Source organism: Pleurodeles waltl, chromosome 11, assembly GCF_031143425.1.
Source record: "Pleurodeles waltl isolate 20211129_DDA chromosome 11, aPleWal1.hap1.20221129, whole genome shotgun sequence".
NCBI classification, from domain to species: Eukaryota; Metazoa; Chordata; class Amphibia; order Caudata; family Salamandridae; genus Pleurodeles; species Pleurodeles waltl.
The window spans coordinates 566,024,414-566,042,348 of NC_090450.1; the positions used below are offsets into that span (position 1 = coordinate 566,024,414).

The 17,935-nt window shown below is 48.4% G+C and overlaps 1 long non-coding RNA gene across 1 annotated transcript in view; it reads left to right on the forward strand.

Annotated features, from left to right (window-relative positions):
* The window catches only part of LOC138266641 (uncharacterized), an 82,071-nt gene that overhangs the window by 63,686 nt on the left and 450 nt on the right, over window positions 1–17,935 (forward strand). The window contains exon 2 of the long non-coding RNA XR_011199595.1: window positions 17,765–17,882. This is a non-coding gene — a long non-coding RNA (uncharacterized lncRNA). The remainder of the gene's footprint in view (window positions 1–17,764; window positions 17,883–17,935) is intronic.

The window sequence follows — 17,935 nt, forward strand, 5'->3', positions numbered from 1 at the left end:
CCTGCAGGTGCAAACAGTGATGGAAGTCATGCCTCATGGAAGCTGGCCAGGGTCCAGGAAGTCTCCTCCAGCCTCGGACAACTGACCACTGGGGATGGTAGCCATGTCAGCGGTGGTGGTGGTGGTGCTTGCGGTGGTGTCTGTGGCAGAGGTGCTGGCAGTGGTGCATGGGTCAGCACCTGCTGAGGGACACAGCAGGATGTCTCCTGCAGCCTCGGATGGTTGCCCACTGGGGAAGAGGCTGGGGACTGTCGCTGAGGCTGTAGACGTGCCGGTGGCTGTGCAGGTGGCTGTGCAGGTGGCAGGGCTGGTGGCAGTTGTGGTGGCGGGGCAGCTTGCGGTGTTCGCCGCCGTACAGGTTGGCGTGGTTGTGGACAGAAGGTGTGACACTCGCCCCTCAGTTGGTGCCGCCGTGCCCTCTCCTGACCTGCTCTTGTGCTTTTGTCTCTTTCCTACCTTTGATGGTGCCGCTGGTGTATTGCCACTATCCCCTTTTGTTTTTGCTGAGCCCTTGGTGGCTGGTAGGTGCGGCTTCTCCCTCCGGGATGTGGGCACCTTTTTCACCTTGGCAGGGGGCAGAATGTCTTTACCCTCGCTACGTGGCACACTGGCAGCCCTGATTGGTGGTACACTCGATGACCCCGCAGTTGCTGGCACCACTGTGCCTGGGGATTTGGTGGCTGAGATGCTGGGCTGGGACCTGGAAAGCCGGGGGGAGGAGGTGTAGGGAAGAGGTCATTGTTAGCCAGGAAGAGTTTTTTAGACACACTGGGACGGGAAGATGGAGGGGGTTTGGGAGTGGAGGAAGAGGTAGTGGTTGTAGGAGGTGTATGTCTGCTGAATTTGGGTAGAGGTGCATGGGCCGGAGGTTATTGTGAGGTGGATGGCTGTTGGGTGGGTGTGTGCCTGTGTTTGTGTACTTTGGGAGGACGGCTCACAGACACACTGGGAGAGGACACTGGGGATGTGTGCATGGTAGTGGGGGTGGTGATTGCACGTGAGTGGTGTGTGGTGATGGGCATGCTGGTGATGGAGGTAGTGGCTGAGGATGTAGTGCATGCAGGTGTGAGTGGAGACGAGACAGGGAGGGAGGAGGAAGACATGGAAGAGGGGGACACAGTGGAGGCAGTGGATGTTGCTGTGTCTGCATGGGGATGGTGCTTGTGTGAGTGCCTGTGGGATGTGTGGTGCTTATGTTTCCAGAGCCACTTTTGTGTGTTGATGTGTGTGCATGCTGGTCTGATGGTGTGCTTGGGATAGGCTGAGGTACAGGGGATTGGGTCTGGGTGGAGTAAGTTGGAGGGGGGAGGCTGGACACAAGGACAATGGCTGCCATCAGTACTGAGGCCAGAGCATGAAATGCTTTCTGTTGGGCCGCCTGCCCAGAATGAATGCCCTCCAGGTATGCATTTGATTGTTGCAAATGCCTCTCAACACCCTGGATGGCATTCAAAAATGGTAGATTGCCCAACAATGAGGGATCTCAGGAGGTCAATAGCCTCCTAACTGAGGGCAGCAGGGCTGACTGGGGCAGGGCCTGAGGTGACTGGGGCGAAGGAGATGCCCACCCTCCTGGGTGAGCGGGCATGAGACACAGGCTGAGGGGCTGCTGGGAGTGCGGTGCTGGTAGGGGGGGTGGCGGCTGTACCTGTTGATGCAGTGGTGGGCACAGAGGTGCCCGCCACCGCCAGGGAGTTCCCGTCAGAGGAGGAGTTGCTGTCACTGGTTTATGCTCCTGTCCCCGCCATGGAGCTCCCTTCACCCTCCGTCCCACTGGTGGCTTCAGACTCCGTTGCTTCACCCTCCAGGGCCAAGTGGGTTGCAGCTCCCTCCTGCTCCGGTGCTACTGCTCCTCTGCCTGATGATGCTATTGCACACAAGAACAGGGAGACCACAAAAAGGGGGGGAAAGACATAAGAAAAACATGTTCAGTGCATGCAACACCACTACCGTTGGCGGACACAACACACAGGGAGCAGCCCTCAGCACTACGCCATGCACTAACAGTTCCTAGAAAATTCGCCTGACCATGAGGTACGAGGCCTAAGCCCAATTGCTGAACACCTGGAAGTCACAGGAGCCTGACTAGGTATAGATGGCTCTTACCACTAGTGTGGTTGGGCTGCCACATAGCCTGCCTCACAAGGGACCTTGCATACCAAGTTCGCCCTGGCCTAGGGAAACACACTGCCCACCTCCCCCACCCAGACACCTCGTAATGCGCGCAGAGTCAGCTAAATGAGTGTCTACTCACCCCCTTGTGGCTGCTGTGCCCTCAAGCACCCATCCAACTCCGGAGAGGCCACCGCCAGGATCCGGGACATCAGGGGGGGTCATGGTGCGACGGGCACCCCTTTCACGTTGGGAGGCCATCCCCAGCTGGGCCTCCGCCATCTTCTTGCTCCAGCGTCGCAGGTCCTCCCATCTTTTACGGCAGTGGGTGCTCCGTCTGTGGTAGGCCCCAAGGGTCCGGACGTCCTTGGCGATGGCACGCCAAATACCCTTCTTTTGGTGGGCGCTGACCTAGAGGAATGGTACAGGGGGAAAGGGAATTACTCACCAGTTCCCACCCATGCCCTGACACACATACACTCACCATCCGCACATGCAGGCCTCAGCCCCCCCATGTATCTTCCATCCACACCACTCAAAGCAGGCATTGCCCATGCAGCATGCTCACAGTGGACTCACCTGTTTGTCTCGAGGACCGTACAGTTGTGCGTACTGGAGAGGACCCCATCCACTAGTTTCTCCAACTCCTCCGAAGTGAAGGCAGGGGCCCTTTCCCCAGACACTGTAGCCATTGTCGCTTCCAGACACAGGTCACAGCAGCACTTGCAGTGTAGGTCCTCTCCTGTAGAAGGTCAGGTATCAAGTGAGTGAACAGACAGAAAATGGCGGTCACGTCCGCAGCAGTGCATACCGTCACCGCCGGCGTACATCGTCATTTGCTCCTGGGACCCATAGGGCCCAATGATAACCAATACAGAATTGAGCCGCGGTCTTTGACCGCGACAATGTACAACGCCCGCGCAGTTACCTCATATCCCCTTGTCCCACCTTACAGGTCAGGCAGCTGCCATTTCAGGGGGCCACATGGGATGGATGAAAACTGCACCACACCTATCTAGGCCGGGAATACAGACAGATACCAGCACATTGAGGATTACTGACGTTTATGGAAATAACACATTGTGATACCTCAGTGTTGGATGACTCTCTGCTCGCTGTTCTCCTCCATAGGGCACGTCTGCTGGGGCAGGTGATGAGATGGCACCATCCTCCGGTGTACAGACCCCTGGTGGACCTGTCGACAATGGAAGAGAGACACATCATAATCACATACAGACTTGATCGTGCAACAATCCTGGAACTGTGTGCCCAGTTGGAGCCAGACCGGATGTCAGCTATCCACCATCCCACAAGTATACCCCCTCTAGTGCAGGTCCTGTCTGTACTGCATTTCCTGGCCAGTGGGTCTTTTCAAACAACAGTGGCCATGGCATCAGGGATGTCCCAGCCAATGTTCTCTAACTTGTTGTCCAGAGTGTTATCTGCACTGCTGAAACACATGCGCAGCTACATCGTTTTCCCTCAGGTGGAGGATTTACCCACAGTCAAAGGTGACTTTTATGCCCTGGGACATATCCCCAACATCATTGGTGCCATTGATGGTACACATGTGGCATTTGTTCCCCCCGCAGGAATGAACAGGTGTACAGAAACTGGAAAAACTACCATTCGATGAATGTGCATATGGTGTGTTTGGCAGACCAGTATATCTCTCAAGTGAATGCCAAGTATCCTGGCTCTGTGCATGACGCTTACATGTTGAGGAATAGCAGCATCCCTTATGTGATGGGGCAACTCCAGAGGCACTGTGTGTGGCTAATAGGTGAGGCCAAGGTCCCAATACAGTTGACATAGGTGTCTGGGCTTGGGGTTGTCCCTTAGTGTGTGTCTAACAGTTGTCCCTCGACATTTGCAGATGACTCTGGTTATACCAACCTCTCATGGCTACTGACCCCAGTGAGGAATACCAGGACAAGGGCAGAGGAACGTTACAATGAGGGACATGGGCGAACAAGTAGGATAATAGAACGCACCTTCGGCCTCCTGAAGGCCAGATTCCGGTGCCTCAATCTGACAGGTGGTTCGCTATACTACTCACTGAAGAAGGTGTGCCAGATAATCGTGGCCTGCTGTATGTTGCACAACCTGGCTTTGCGACGCCAGGTGCATTTTCTGCAGGAGGATGGGCCAGATGGTAGTCTTGTGGCAGCTGTGGAGCCTGTGGACAGTGAAGAAGAGGATGCAGAAGAAGAGGATATCGACAACCGAAACAACATCATCTTGCAATACTTCCAGTGAGACACAGGTAAGAAGATGTCACTGCTTCCCACATCTCATACTATTGTTGGAGCTAGCATAAGTCTGTCATTTTCACTCAGTGTATGGACACTGACCTGTCACTTTGACTTTCCATTTCATAGATCTGGGTTCCACTTTGTGCCCTCTGCTATGTTTACTCCTGGCCTACAGCTGTGTTACATTGGTATGTGAACAAGTAAATTGACATTGCTATATTCCATAGGTATTGCAATTACACATGTGTGAGAGCACAGACTGACTCCAGATTGTTTTGTGATTGAAGTGTGTTTATTCCTGTGCAAATAAGTGGAGGGGGTTGTAAAATGGATTGGGGTGATGGTGGAGGTATGCCCATGGCAGAGTCCAGTCTATTTGTTTCACAGGTGCATTGTCCAAAGGGGCATAGGAAGTGGAGCAATGGCAGTTTAAGGATGGACAGGGTGACATAGTGGGACAGAAGGGTCACATTCAGAGTGGTCTTATTTCCTGGCGGGGGTCTTGGCAATGTTCTGTGTCTTGTTCCTGGATCTCAGGGACCATTTGCGGGGTGGTTCTCCATCTGCAGGGGGTGGGGTGCTGGTGGCATGTTGGTCCTGTGGCGGTGCCTCCTGTCCACTAGCGCCGGGGGAGGTGGAGGGCTGGTTATCGTCTAGGCTAGTGTCAGGGGCCTGTTGGTTTGCCACTGTGTCCCTCCTGGTGTTGAGTAGGTCTGCCAGCACCCATGCAATGGTGACCAGGGTGGTGTTGATGGACTTCAAGTCCTCCCTGATCCCCAGGTAGTGTTCCTCCTGCAGCCGCTGGGTCTCCTGAAACTTGGCCAGTACCGTGCCCATGGTCTCCTGGGAATGGTGATAAGCTCCCATGATGTTGGAGAGTGCCTCATGGAGAGTGGGTTCCCTGCGCCTGTACTCCCCCTGTCGCACAGCAGTCCTCCCAGCTTCCCTGTTATCCTGTGCCTCTGTCCCCTAAACTGTGTGCCCACTGCCACTGACCCCAGGTCTGTGATCGTCCTGTGTTAGTGGGGTTGCCTGGGTTCCCTGTAATGGTGGACAAACTGCTGATTGACGTGTCCTGGGGACAGAGGGATGGGCCCGCTGGGTGGGTGCTGTGGTGGTGTTTCCTGAGGGGGGAGGTTCAGTGGTGGTTTGTGACTGTGTCAGGGGAACCGACTGTCCCAAGGTCCCTAATGGGCCGGGCTGGTCATCTTGATCCAGGCGCGCAGAGCTGCTGTCATCACTGTGGGTCTCTTCTGTGGGGGGACTGGATCTGTCTGGCACATCCTGTCCGGTGATGTTGGGTATGGGTCCTGTTGGGGTGTAAATGCATAGTTATTGTATCTGTGTGTGCCATCTTGTGCAATGGCTGAGTGACCCTCTACTCCTGTGCTTGCATTATTGGCTTGGTCCTTGTGTGATTGGTGATTTTGGGGCATGAGTGAGTCTCTGTACTGGACATGCTTTGGTGATGGGTGTCCATGCATTGGTGTTACATGCAGGGCTTGGTTCTGGGATCAAATCAAATCAAATCATTAACATTCATAAAGCGCGCTACTCACCCGTGCGGGTCTCAAGGCGCTAGGGGAAAGGGGGGGTTACTGCTGCTCGAATAGCCAGGTTTTTAGGAGTCTCCGGAAAGCAGAGTGGTCCTGGGTGGTCCTGAGGCTGGTGGGGAGGGAGTTCCAGGTCTTGGCTGCCAGGAAGGAAAAAGATCTCCCACCCGCCGTGGAGCGGCGGATGCGAGGGACGGCAGCGAGTGCGAGACCAGAGGAACGGAGGAGGCGGGTGGGGACGTAGAAGCTGAGGCGTCGGTTGAGGTATTCCGGTCCCTTGTTGTGGAGGGCTTTGTGTGCATGGGTGAGAAGTCGAAAGGTGATCCTTTTGCTGACTGGGAGCCAATGCAGGTGTCTCAGGTGTGCGGAGATGTGGCTGTTGCGGGGTACGTCGAGGATGAGGCGTGCCGATGCGTTTTGAATGCGTTGCAGGCGATTTTGGAGTTTGGCTGTGGTCCCGGCGTAGAGGGTGTTGCCGTAGTCCAGGCGGCTCGTGACGAGGGCGTGGGTCACAGTTTTTCTAGTGTCGGCGGGGATCCAGCGGAAGAGCGGAGCATGCGGAGGGTGAGGAAGCAGGCGGAGGACACGCGTTGACTTGCTTGGTCATGGTGAGAAGAGGGTCCAAGATGAAGCCGAGGTTGCGAGCGTGGTCTGTGGGGGTCGGTGCGGTGCCGAGGGCCGTGGGCCACCAGGAGTCGTCCCAGGCGGACGGGGTGTTGCCGAGGATGAGGACTTCCGTTTTTCAGAGTTCAGCTTTAGGCGGCTGAGCCTCATCCAATCTGCGACGTCCTTCATACCCTCTTGTAGGTTGGTCTTGGCGCTGGCGGGGTCCTTGGTGAGGGAGAGTATAAGTTGGGTGTCGTCGACGTAGGAGGTGATGATGATGTCGTGCTTGCGAACGATGTTGGCGAGGGGGCTCATGTAGACATTGAAGAGTGTCGGGCTGAGCGATGAGCCTTGAGGTACGCCGCAGATGATCTTGGTGGGTTCTGAGCGAAACAGAGGGAGGTAAACTCTTTGGGAACAGTTTGAGAGGAAGGAGGCGATCCAGTCCAAGGCCTGGCCTTGGATCCCAGTGGAGCGGAGGCGGGTGATTAGGGTGCGGTGACAGACGGTGTCGAAGGCAGCCGAGAGGTCGAGGAGAATGAGGGCGACTGGTTCACCGTTGTCCATCAGGGTTCTGATGTCGTCAGTGACTGAGATGAGGGCGGTTTCCGTGCTGTGGTTGGTTCGGAATCCGGTTTGTGAGGGGTCGAGCAGGTTGTTGTTTTCCAGGAAGGTGGTCAGCTGTTTGTTGACGGTCTTCTCTATTACCTTGGCTGGGAAAGGCAGAAGAGAGATGGGGCTGAAGTTTTTCAGGTCGCTCGGGTCAGCCGTAGGTTTCTTTAGTAGGGCGTTGACTTCGGCATGTTTCCAGCATTCGGGGAAGGTAGCAGAAGAAAAAGAAGAGTTGATGACGGTCTGGAGGTGCGGGGCGATGATGTCGTCGGCTTTGTTAAAGATGAAGTGAGGGCAGGGGTCCGAAGGGGCGCCGGAGTGGATAGAGTTCATGATGGATTTGGTTTCTTCAGTGTTGATGTGGGTCCAGTTGTTGAGGGTAATGGCCGGGGGTGCGGGTTCGGTGGTGTTATGTTGGGTCTGGTGTCCGAAACTGTCGTGGAGGTCGCTGATCTTGCGATGGAAGAAAGTGGCGAGGGATTCGCACAAATCCTGTGAGGGCGTGACGGCGTTGGCGTTGGGGTTGGAGACCTCCTTGACGATGCTGAAGAGTTCTCTGCTGTTGTGGCTGTTTTTGTCCAGTCTGTCGGTGAAAAAGATCTTTTTAGCAGCACGGATCAGGCGGTGGTGTTCGCGGGTAGCGTTCTTGAGGGCGGTCATGTTGTCAGCGGTGTGGTCCTTGTGCCAGGCCTTCTCGAGGGCGCGACAAGTTTTCTTTGATTCTTTGAGGATGTCAGAGAACCAGAGAGGTTTTTTGGTGTTGGTCTGTCGATGCGTGCGTTTGAAGGGAGCAAGGTTGTCTGCGCAGTTGGAGATCCAGTTTGTGAGGCTGAGGGCTGCGTCGTTGGGGTCGGTGGTGAGGGTGGGTTGGTTGGCGGCGAGTGCTGAGAAGAGTTGCTCTTCAGGGATCTTGTTCCACTGTCGACGAGGGATGGGTTGAGTGTGGAGGTGGCGGGTCTCGCGTCGGAATGTGAAGTGGACACAGCTGTGGTCGGTCCAGTGTAGAGCGGAGGTGTGGCTGAAGAAGACGTGTTTGCTGGCGGAGAAGATAGGGTCAAGCGTGTGTCCGGCGATATGGGTGGCGGTGTTCACCAGTTGTTTGAGGCCGAGGTTGTCGAGGTTGTCGAGCAGGGTGGTGGTGTTGAGGTCGTTGTTTTGTTCCAGATGGAAGTTGAGGGCGCCTAGGAGGATGTAGTCCGGTGAGGCGAGGGCGTGCGGGGAAATGAAGTCGGCGATGGCGTCGCTGAAGGGGGCGCGCGGTCCGGGAGGACGGTAGACGAGGGATCCTCTGAGGGTGGTCCTCGGGTCGGTGCGAATCTGAAAATGCAGGTGTTCAGCGGCGAGAGGGGTGTCTTCGGTGGAGGTGGTGACGCGGATGGAGTCTTTGAAGACGATGGCGATACCTCCTCCTACTTGGTTGGTGCGGTCTTTTCTGGAGATCTTGTAGCCTTTGGGGATGGCGGTGGCGATGTCTGGAGCAGAGGAGGCGTTCATCCAGGTCTCCGTGATGAAGGCGACGTCCGGTGCTGTGGAGTCCAGGAGGTCCCAGAGTTCAACGGCGTGCTTGTGGACGGATCGAGCATTAACCAGGATGCACTTGAGGTGGTTGATGGCGTGTGGGCTTGTGGTCGTGGTAGTTGCGTGGTGGAAGATGCGTTTGCAGGAGTTGCAGGCGAAGGGTCCATGGGTGCATTTGGGGTGAGCTTGGAAGCAGGTGTTGGAGCGTCCTGGGTTGAGGACGAGGAGGGCGGTGGGGTCGTAGCGGATCAGCGGGGCTTGGGAGAGCTGGGGACCAGGGGTCGTGGCGCTGGGCGTGGGCCAGGCGTGGACGGGCGCAGACGGGCTTGCCACTGGCGCGCCTCTGGCGCGCCAGCGGCCGCCATATGAGGTAGGAGGGGGGGAGGAGGGGGAGGGGTCAGCTGGGGGCGAATGGGAGCTGGGGGGGCGGGGGCGTGCAGGAGGTCGTGGCGGGAAATCACGAGGGAGGGGGGACAGGTAGAGTGAGAAGAGCTAGGAGAGGGGGGTTTAAGGGTGGATGGGGGAGAGTGTTAGGAGGTTTGGGAGATTAGGAAGAGAGATAGGAGTAGGGTTGTGAAGATAGGGGAGGGGGTTGTAGAGGTGGGTGAGGGTGAGAGGTAGAGTGAGAGGATAGGAGGAATAGGTAATAGAGGGGGTGGCGGGAAGGGGGAGAGATAGAGAAATAGATAGAGAAAATGGATAGATAGAGAAATCGATAGATAGAGAAATAGATAGATAGAGAGATAGGTAGATAGGAGGAGGCGGAGAGTGAGGGAGTTAGATAGTGAGATAGAGAGATAGAGAGATAGGTGGATAGGAGGAGAGAGGGAGGTAGATAGCGAATGGGTTAGATAGGGGTGATAGAGAGGGGGAGGCGAGTGAGGGAGGGGGATGAGGCAGGAGCAGGAGGGCAGGCGCGGGTAGAAGAAGACGGAGGGGGCAGAGGAGCCGAAGACAGAAGATAGAAGACAGAAGATAGAAGACAGAAGAACAGAAGACAGAAGAACAGAAGACAGAAGAACAGAAGACCGGAAGAACAGAAGACCGGAAGAATAGAAGAACAGAAGACCGGAAGAACAGAAGACCGGAAGAACAGAAGTGTGGGTTGTGTTAGTGGGGTATCTGTGGGTTGTTGGGGTGATGGGTGTGAGGGTAAGGGTGGTGGTATGTGATGGCATGCAGGTGGGGTGGGGTGGGGGGATAAAATAGTTAAGATATCTCTTACCAGAGTTTAGTCCTCCTGCTACTCCTGCGAGGCCCTCAGGATGCAGTATTGCCAAGACTTTCTCCTCCCATGTTGTTGGTTCTGGGGGAGGAGGTGGGGATCCACTGCCAGTCCTCTGTACAGCAATCTGTTGTCTTGAAACCACAGAACGCACCTTCCCCCATAGGTCGTTCCACCTTTTTCTGATGTCATCTCATGTTCTTGGATGCTGTCCCACTGCATTAACCCTGTCGACACTTCTGCGCCGTAGCTCCATCTTCCTTGCAATGGAGATGTGCTGCACCTGTGATCCGAATAGCTGTGGCTCTACCCGGACGATTTCCTCCACCACGACCCTGAGCTCCTCCTCCGAGAACCTGGGGTGTCTTTGAGGTGTCACGATGTGGTGTGGGTGATGTGTGAGGTGGTGTCTGTTGTGATGTGTGAGGGGATGTGTTGGTGTGTGCTGTTTCAGGTGTGTGGATGTTGTGTGAGTGATGGTGTTGTGTGTCTGTGGATGCTGGTGTTGTTTTAGGTAGTCTCTCTCTCTGGCCTTCTTTCAAATTTTTGGTTGTAAGGGTCTGTGGGTGATGTGGGTGTGTGCTTTATATTGGATTGGGTGTGTGGGTGTGGTGTGTGTATGTGTATCAGGTGTGTGTTTTTCGAATTGTCCAATGTGTTGTGTTTTGTAAGTGTGTGTGTATTTTGAGCGCAGCGGTGTGTTCCGCCAATGGATTACTGCGGTTGAAAGACCGCGGCGTTGATTCATGGGTCGTGATAGTGGGGGCGTATTCCTGTTGGCGTGACGGTATCAGTTTTGGTATCGCCAGTTTATCACTGACCTTTGGGGTGGCGGGCTTGTGTGGGTGTCTGTATTGTGGCGGATTCCGAGCTATGGGGCGTAATACATGTAGCGGAATTCCGCAGCCGCAGCGGTATGTTGGCGGTCTTCTGCACTGCGGAAGGCAGGATTTACCGCCAAGGTTGTAATGAGGGCCTATATCCCCAAGGATTCTCTGAGCCCAAAGATAAAATCATTTTAGATTCCATTTGTCTCAATTCTGATGTTATATCACCCATTCTGGGACCCATTTTGATTGACCTAATACCATAAAAGATCAACGAACTACAATCTCCTCCATGTATGTCCCAAAAATCTTTTAATGGCTCTTAGATGTTGCAAGAACCTGATTTTTAATTTGTGAATGGTACTCCCTACATATTGATTCTGACAACCACATTCTATAACATACACCACATATTCAGTTTCACATGTAATGTGATCTCTAATCATACACTTCCTGCCCTCAAATGTTTGAAAGCTCTGTACATTCATAGCAAATGTGCATGCCTTTCAATGGCCACCTTTCCAAAAGCCCAAACTTTTATTAGCTAGCCACAATGTCTTGTTCTCATTCTGAATATTGACAAACAAGCTCTTAGTCAAACGATCACCTAATGACTGAGTTTTCCGATACGTGATTGGAGGATGTTGGCCAATTGTCTTTTTTATATGTTTATCTTGTAATAAAATATGCCAATAGCATTGCAGAATATTTCTAAGTTGTGAATGTTGATGATTGCATTCAAAAAACGATCTAGGCAGAGAATTGTTTTGAAGTGCTTCATTTGAAAGTCAATTTTTAAAGAATGATTCCTCTCTTGTTTTGCATTGAACTCTGCGTTGCACATCAATTAAGATTTTGTGCGGGTATCCGCTCTCCAAAAATCTTAGTATCATGTCCGTGGTTTCCTTTTCAAAGCTAGCTTCATCTGAGCAAATTCTGCGAGCCCGCAGAAATTGACTATATGGTATGCTCCATTTCAATGCCTTTGGATGCCCACTATTCCCCTGTAATATAGAATTATATGCAGTTGGTTTGCAATACACTGTAGTTGTTTATGATTTTTTACTTTAAGCAAGTGTCAGACTTTGGAGTTGGTGTAATCACATACCCCTGATGGGATACCGGTTGATCTATTTAAATCTCTACCTGATCTGTGGGTTCCACTAATCACTAACGTTCTGAACAGTGCTATTTAAAGCGCTAGTCCCTCTTCATGGTTAACGGCAATTATTGTTCCAATTTTCAAAAAGGGTAACAGGCTTGACCCCTTCTGTTATAGACCCATTTCTTTAATAGATTCTACTGCAAAGATTCTGGGGAGTGTCATCCTGACCCGGCTTGAGGATTGGGTTGTAAGGACAAACATTTTATCGCCAACTCAATATGGGTTTAGGCCTGGATTAGGCACAGTGGACCAGGCCCTAAACTTACATCTTATCCTCAGTAAATACGTAATTGCCAAAAGGGAATCTATCCATTTAGCATTCATAGACTTGTCTAGTGCATTTGATATGGTAAATAGAGCAAAATTGTGGGTTATAATGGATAAAATGGGGATTGAGCAAGATTTGCTAATCTTGATTAAACGCTTATACTCTGACCTCCATATTTTAATCCAGTTTGGTCAACACGGTGAAAGGTCCCATCCCCTTGCTTCCACTCGAGGTGTCAGACAGGGATGTACATTGGCACCTTTCCTGCTTTTATTGTATATAAATGGCTTGCACAATTGTTTGGTCCAAAATGGTAAGGATTTCCCAAGGATGAGTTTTAGACAATTGCCAATTCTATTATATGCCGATGATGCTGTTTTAATTGCTCGCACGGCCAATGGTCTACAGACTCTCTTGGATCTTTTTTTAACACATACACGAGAGCTGGATTTGAAAGTCAATTTAAAAAAATCACGTTATGACCTGTGGCCCTAAAAATACTCGTACCAGATGTTTTAGAATGGGGGGGAATACCCTGACAAAGGTAAAAGACTTTTGCTATCTAGGTCTGCATTTAAGTTCCACTCTGTCTTGGAAATTCCATTTGAATTTTAAACTTCAACAACTGGTAAGAAATGTTGAGGCAATCTATCGCTTTGCCCGTAAATTAGGGCATAGACCGGTCCATCAGATTCTCACGCTCTACAACTCTAAATGTGTTTCGGCGGCGATCTATGGGGGTGGCCTGTGGGGATATATTAGTCCAAACACTTTGCAGCTTGCAGAGAATAAATTCCTTCATCGGCTACTTATGGTACCTAAGAACATAGCGAACATCTTATGCCATGAGGAATTAGGAATCCGCTATATTACAGATCTGATAGATATTGCCCCACTTTTGCTATGGATAAAAGTATGGTCAAATCCGGTGGCCTCTTTAACACAAGATTGTGTAAAAGATTGTTTCTCACTATCAAACTGTAACAAAATTCCATGGCTAAATTTTGTTCACAATGGCCTCCGAAACTTGGATTTGGAATTTATGTATTTTAAACCAGAGCTCATGCCAGCAAATGCGAAAGAAATTGTTAAACTTCGACATAAAGAGTATGTCATGAATCTTAGATACCAAATGGCAGAGAAACTGAGCTCTTTTAATTCATATATACAAATTTTATCATCAGACTTGTTAGAACCTTATTTTGTTTGGTTCCTGACCCCTTCTTTATATTCTTTAATCGTATCTTTTAGATTTAATCTGATCCATTTTAGAGTGGCGTTTCCGATAAAACGTGTTTGGGAAAAAACACTACCTCCATGCCCTTGTGATAAAATTTCTAAACAAAGTACTTGCCACTTTATTTTATTTTGTAAACTTTATTCGGTTCCCAGGAAATCCTTTTTATTACCCATTTTGCACACTTCTTCCTACAAAGAAGGATTGATTGGCATTCAAAGCCTCTCAACCAAACAAATTTGTATTTCTATTCTTAGTTTTATTAAATCCGCTATCACTATCAGAAATCGATATTAATTGGTAATGTGATCATTTATTAAGAGAAATTAGGCATTGTCCTTTTACTATATTGAATCATTGTTATATATGTTTTTATAAACATTTTGAACTTTAAAAGAGATTGTTGATTTTGATTACACACTGTTTCAAGGACGATTATACATGAAGGATACTTAGGGCCAGATGTATGAATCTGGCCCATTGCGATTCGGTAATTGCGATTTTTAAGAAATCTTAATTACCGACTCGCAAAGGGCCATGTATCACATTTGCGATTCGGTAATTGCGATTTCGTAAAAATCGCAAATGCAATTACAGAATCGCAAATTGCGATACTGGCCCCATTCGCAGCTATGGGCCTGTTGGCCCATAGCTGCGAATTTTTAGCATTTCCTAAATTGCGATTTCTGAAACAGAAATCGCAATTTGGGAAATGCAAAAGGCCAGGGTGCTGGGGGCCTAAGGCCCCTCTCCTGCACCCCAATTTTGATTTTTTCCATTTAAAGTACACACATGGCAAAAGGGCATGTGTGCTTTCCAAATTAAATAAAAAAATGCAGTTTTACTGCATTTTAAAATTTTGCACCAGGTTACCACCTGGTTGCAGACAATGGTATTTTGCATGTGCAAAATACCATTCTGCGAAAAATCGCAATTTGCGATTTTTTGCAGAATTGCCTTGCGACCTCGATTTTGCGAATCGCAAATTGCGATTTGCAAAATCCAGGTCGCAACGCAGAAAATCACAATTTTTGCGATTTTCATTTTGTGGTCTGCGAATGCCTTTGATGCATTGCAGACCATGATTTTGCACTTGCAAACGGCCGATTTCGCAGTTTGTTAGTGCAAAATCATTTGATACATCTGGCCCGAGTGTTTTTTGTTGGAACTGAGAATCAGCAAAAGAAGAAGTTATTTATTTTAATATTGTGCATTAGGCAATGTCAAAGGTTTACATTTTTCTTGGACATTATTTTTATGAATATATTAATGTATATCTGTATATTATTTACATGATGGAATATCTTTGTTGGAAGTTTATTGATACATATTAAGGAGCTTTGGTATATAATGTAGATTTATCCTACATAAGTACATACTTACCTTATAATAAATAATGGATAACTGTTTAATGTCCTTGTAGTTGTTCTCTTTGCATTTTAAACATTTTTCTTTTTAGATCGCCTTCCACGTTGATCTCCTATTTCCCCTCTTGAGTACGATATTTGAATTGGTATTGTTTAACAGTGGGTCATAAACGAACAAACACACAGATCCCGAGGAATCGGACTCTGACAGCAAGACATCCAAAAATGCAATCATGTTCCTGCTGGATGAGGTCTCCAACTGAATATTTAATTCATTGTTATTAAGCAGATCAATGCATTCTTGTAGGGCCTCTACCTGGCCATCCCATATAAGGAAAAGGTAATTGATGTATCGCACCCACAGTACTACCTTTTCCATATAGATATTGTATGCATCAGCCCACACAATTTCTTTTTCCCAGCATCTCATATACAGGTTTGCATAGGTGGGAGCGAAGGAAGCCCCCATTGCTGTACCTTGTTTTTGCAGAAAGCATTCATTATTGAAAAGGAAAACATTGTGCGTAAAACAGAATGACAACATCAACATGAGCATTTCAGTATTTTTCAAAAATTCTAGAGGCCTTGTTCTTACAAAATACCTGCATGCCTCCATGCCATACTGATGTTTAATCGAAGTATAGAGTGACGAAACATCCATAGTGACCAACATATAGCTATCTTGCCAGGGAATGTCATGAATCTTGGATAAAAAATCAGTAGTGTCTCGTAAGTATGACGGTAGCTCAGTTACATATGGACATAGAAAAAGATCTAAATATCTGGAAGTATTTTCCCAAAGCGAGTCATTCATACTTACAATTGGCCTTCCAGGAGGATGATGTTTATTTTTGTGGATTTTAGGTAAAAAGTAAATACATGGCAGTCTTGGAAAATCAACTTTTAAATACTGATATTCTTCATATTACAACAGTTGATATGTCCACCAATTGTATAGCATCCCATGATAGATTTTTTGATGTTCAACTGTGGGATTTATCTGTAACTTTTCATAGTGTTCACTATTTATTAGTTGCTGATAGGCTTCCTGAGAATATTCAGTTCCATCCATGATGACAATGTTACCACCCTTATCAGATGGCTTGATAAGGATAGAATGAATGTCTTTAAGACAATTCATATCCTTCCAGTCCCTAGAAGTGACATTTCTGAACTTGGTGTTCCTTATTTGAGATTCCTTCTGGAATTTATTGATGTCCCCCACTATTCGTTAATAAAATATATCAATTAAGTTTCCTCTAGATAACTGAGGATTGAACTTACTGGAAGGTTTTAGAGAACTAATTTGTTTAAATCCATTGTAAATCCCATCATTTTCATTTTTGTAATATCGGTGTAATCACTAGCATGTCTATTCTGTGGATCTCCTGCATTGTCATCAGCTAGATCCTTGATCATGACAAGATCAGAGGTGTCACTTATCATGAATCCAGAGTACGTCTCATGTCTAAATGCTTTATTTGGCACATGGACTGGGGGTTAAGCTGCAAAATATTTAATGAGACGGAATTTTCGTACAAATGTGTATATTTCAATCCTAGTTTTAGCATAATCCCAATCAATAGTTGGACAAAAACTGAGCCCTAAGTTAAGAATCTGTTCTTGATTATTAGTCAAAATGATTTTTGAAATGTTGACAATTTTATTGTATTCAGTAGGTTTTGTCACCCATCCGGGATCTAAGTCTAGTCTTTGTGTTTTGCGTCTTTTACCCCTGCCCTGCCTCATTTTGTGCTTCCACTACCCCATCCTCTGCTTTTGCCTGATTGTGGCATGGCCATTTGCTTGAGTCGCATCTCCCCACAAAAATCCAGTTTATTCAATGGCGCCTCATCTGCTGAAGATCCCGGATCTGAGCTTACATCAGTATTGCTATGATTGATAGCCAATTCTTTTCCATTGTTAATTTCCTCTTTAATCCTTAAAGTGTCATATTTACGTGAAAAAGTATAGAGAAGCCATGCTCATAATCCAATCTATCTCTATTGAATTTATTTGCTTAACGTGTTTTAATCTCCTCCTCCTGTTTGGTAATTTGTTCTTCCATCTTGCTTAACAGCAGCTGCACTCCATCCTGATTGGATACTTTTTCCAGTTCTTTCATCAAGCCTTCAATGATTTGTTCATCCATACGTAGTTTTGCTTGAATAATAAGGGTACCCATAAGTTTAGTAGAGCATTCTGATTTCTGTGTTCTCCACTCTTCTAATAAATCCATATCCATATCTCCCAATGTGAGCAAGATTAGAATGCGTAAGCCACGTGGAACTCTGCCATTCTTAATGTATTTGGTTAAAGAGGTCATCTCCCACCACTTCTTTAATTCTGAAATGCGTGCCTTCTCTAGTTCTTTGATGATGCTTGCAGTGGTGCGTTTACGTGCACCGTGGTGTGTCTTTGCCTCCACACAGCTGCTAGTTCCATCAAACAGCTCTGCTGCTGTTCTTTCCCATAATGCTCGATGTGCCACCATATTTGTTAAATCAACAATCAATTTTGACCACTGAAGACCTGTATTTCCTAATCGATAGGATCAAACTTTCGTGTCATTCACTGTGATCTTTTAGCACTGCTGTGAAAAGCTCATAATATTTGGATACACTATTCAGTAAAATTCAGCAACCATCTACTATGGTCTACTATTCCTGAGTTTCCTCAATGATTACCACGTGCACTTTTCTCGGCGTGCTAGCTGTTATGCGTGCGAGGACCACGCATTCAAAGTTCTTCACACAAAATTGAGAGTTCACTCAAGATACGGCTGCACAGAAATAGAATGTCAACAGCTCTAGAGCCAAATAATTATCAGTATATATATATATAGCTATTGGAACATTATGTGTGTGTCTTATTTATGCTGCCCCACCAATTTCAGTTACATGTATGGCCAGATTTGAGTTAGACCAGTTTGCAGTGAAGATGCCTCCCCATTCTTTTCAGTACATTGGAGACAATGCCTGCCTCCTTCTCACACCTGTCCTTTTTTTATATCACCTAGCAAGGCTGCCCCAGAAGATCACTGAGTTACAAGGCCGCCAGTGTCAAATTCCAATGTGTTGCTTGCATCAGAGAGGAGATACAATTGTGTACCTACCACCGTGCTTGGATTGGAAGAGGTAACCACTAATAATTGCACCAATGACAGAAAATATATTATTGAGTGACTGTA